The sequence below is a fragment of the Oryzias melastigma genome, linkage group LG1, assembly GCF_002922805.2.
Source record: "Oryzias melastigma strain HK-1 linkage group LG1, ASM292280v2, whole genome shotgun sequence".
Classification (NCBI taxonomy): domain Eukaryota; kingdom Metazoa; phylum Chordata; class Actinopteri; order Beloniformes; family Adrianichthyidae; genus Oryzias; species Oryzias melastigma.
Genome location: NC_050512.1, coordinates 29601109 through 29604584, shown reverse-complemented (window position 1 = coordinate 29604584; position 3476 = coordinate 29601109).

Sequence of the window (3476 nt, the reverse complement as noted above, 5' to 3'; positions counted from 1 at the left end):
GCCGCATCTTTCGGTTTCGGTAGAACCGCGCAAATCATAACGGTTCCTACTTGGAACCGAACTTCGGTGCCCAACCCTAGTCTTGCCAGCGTAAATCTTCACTGCTGCTGCATAAAAATTTCAATATCGTTGAGATGGAAAGAAGATCATTCATTCAAACAGAGTCTGTCCAAGACAGTTTGATTGACAGATTTAAAGGAGAAATACTCAGAAATGCAAAAACAAAATGATTTCTTATTATATTTGTTCTGTTTCTTAAGAAAAATGCCACAAATACATGTTAAAAACTCTGAAAACAGGATTTTCATTGGAGGGAGACTTTAACATAGTTTAGTTTAGGCTACAAAATAAGTATTATGTCCAGCACCGCCTCCTGTAGACACAGAGTTTAAGCTCAAACAATCCTCAGCTCAGGAAAAGGAAAACAAGAGGAGAAGTGATGACAATTCTTCTGCTACCGTTTCCTGTAATTGTCCTCTGCTGTTTACACACAGAAAGCTGTGACTCACAGATGAAGGTGTGGTCCAGCACATGGACGGTCACATGGTGGCAATGGCAGGAAACTCACAACAAACTCTGGAGTTCTGAGGTAGCTTTTTTCTTTTCCTTTTCTTTCCGGGAGACTTCTGATCTATTTATAAAAAAAACATGTTTTTTCAAACGTACTTTTTTCGTTTCAAGACAAACAATTCATCTTCACAATACGGATGTCACCGCTTATTGTTCGGGTCCAAACAGGAATCTACAAAATAAAGTTCACTTAGTTCATGTTTTTTGGAGTGTTGTGTGTTTGCTTTAGTAGTGAGATGTTTCTGAAGCCAGAACGACAAATGAATAATCCTCAGTTAAGACTAGAATCGATTCAAATCATTAACCAAAACTTTATTTATAAAACAATTTTCCTTCCCAAAGAGATTTACAAAATAAAATTAATTTTCAAATTTAAAATATGAATATGATACACAAGGTATATATTTGTATAAAAAAGGACAGAAAAGAAGAAGAGGGAAGGAAAAGGAAGTTGGGGGGAGTTTAAGGGGTCACACCAAAGGTGAAAGAGGGCTAGAAGATTCATGCAGGTGTAAATAGTAATCTGAAATGGGCGGGGCCTGTCTACACACACTTGTTGGCTAAAATAATCTTCACATATAAGCTAGTCAATATGTACACAATATAATCTCCTCAGCTTTAACTCTAGATTACCAGAACTCTCCAGAAAAAGAGAAGAATCAGGAACTGTAGGAAACTTCCAATGAAATTAGCTCTGTTGTGCAAAAAGAACAGAAAGACTCGCCCCACAGTTGACAAAGTACAAGTTATTTGTCAGCATGTTTGGACAAAATTCAATAAATAGATATTCTGTTGTCGTTGAGACATGAGAGACACAAAAGGATAAAATGATCTTAGGAATTGGAAAATTAAGTTTGACCTAAAAGAAAATTATCTTTTTCAATCATATTAAGGAATAACTTAAATAAAAAATGAAATATTATTTATTTATTTATGTATCTTTCAAAGAGGATTATTTTTTATTTTTACTTTTGATAAAAAATTCTCTTTTTTGCCTCAGTAAATGTAAATCTGACTCTTTACTCCTGGAAAAGAAGTTCAGACAGAACGGTGACTCAAGTCCACTAACAAAAAAGGAAAAAAAAGTCATTGTTTTGCTCATGTTTGTAACCGCTACATTGATTCCTTGAATCCTTGTAGGTCTCTTAAGTGCCGTATTCTTAGTAGGGAAATGTGTTTTCCAGGAACATTCCCTCGTAAAGCTCTGTAGGAATGAACAAACTCTCACTTCAAAGAGCATCCAGGACATTTATTCACCCTTGAGCAGAACACCGGCGGTCAACAAACAAGTTGTTTCGGTTGAAATTCTATTGTAACTGTCAGAAAATAATTCAGAAGGGAGAAATACGGAGAGAAAATAGTCTCATCCGATTTCAGCGTGCGTAATTCTTGCAGTATATTTTGTGCATGACTGTGTATTCACATGTACAAAAATTACAAAATTAAAAAAAAATACAGTCTACACACGCACAGCTTTAGATTACAACAGCTTAAAAACATTTTTTTTTTATTTTGTATTTTTTGTTCATGTAAATACATAATTTACAAGTACACAAAGTTACGTTCACAATTTATTGCATGAATTAGAAATCAAGAATTCAAATATACACACAAATAGGCAGAAACAAGTAACAAAAAAAGAACTACGCGCACAGAAATCAGATGAAACTATATTCTCTCCAAAGACTAATGGGACTTTATTGTAAAGCTACGTTCAGACCGGGTTCAGAAACATGCGTCTGAGCGATCACCTCCAATGAAAAGGTTCAGGATTCCATGTTAAAACCTCTCACATTTACAAGTCAGTGTAAAAGTTCTTAAGTCCATTTTCGGGCTTTACGTACAAAATGTGCTGCTATTGAACCCACAACTAAAGATAAAACAGCTGAACTTTCACCAATCAGGAACTCGGAATCGGTAGTGATGCATGGACAGTTCTTTTCAGCACACAGAAGTAAAAACCGTTGGAAGTTTTGTTGTTTATATAAATAATAATAATAATTCACAGTTACGCCCTAACGCTGGACCTTTTTCCTTCTACTCACCTGGCAGGTGTACCCAATGTGACTCAATTGGCACCTTTAACACAGAGGAGGCCCCACCGAGACAGGCAGGGAGAAGAGCAGCAGGCTGAGGAGCTGGGCTGGTTTTAGTTGGTGCTGGTTTGTTTTGTTCTCTTCACTCTCTTTGTCCTCAGCAGTCTTAGATTGCTGGGTTTTGTTATTTTAGTTTGGGGATTGATCTTAGTAGTCTTGATTTGTGGGCTTTGTTTATTTGTTTTCTTTATAATTTTGGTCAGGCAGTCCTTAGAATAGAGCTGTAAAAGAAAACGCCTGGAGCACGACTGTTCAGATTTGTGCCAAGCCTCTTCCGACGACGAGTGTATGCACTTGTAAAGCGCCAGGCCAGTGTGAACACCGTACGCTAAGAGTGTTGATGAATGCATTTAGCGTATTCTTGGATGCATATCACATGACTGGATTGAATGTAGTTTCAGAGTTATGTCAACTTTTTCACATTCAGCACATAGAATTTCTCGTCTTCTTTCTTCTCTGTGCAGAAGAAGATCATCGCAGCTCCTTCAGATGCCGGTGGACAGCTGAGTCCTGATCAAAGAGAGCTGGAAACACCTCTCTGTTAGCATAGCTGTTGTTGGCTTTGCTGCATTGGTTTGACTAGATGGTTTTATGATCAGATACTCTTCTTCGTTTACATAACCCACTTTATGAATAAAAACAAGCAACAAAACAAACTTTTACATAAATAATTTACCTGTTATCAAGGAGAATAACAAAGGGATCCTATCCTAACATCTGATATATTGTTACTGTTCAGATAAAACCGGGAAGTATTATGATAGCAGGACTTTTTTTTTTTTTAGGTAGGCCTAAAACAGGGGTCTCAAA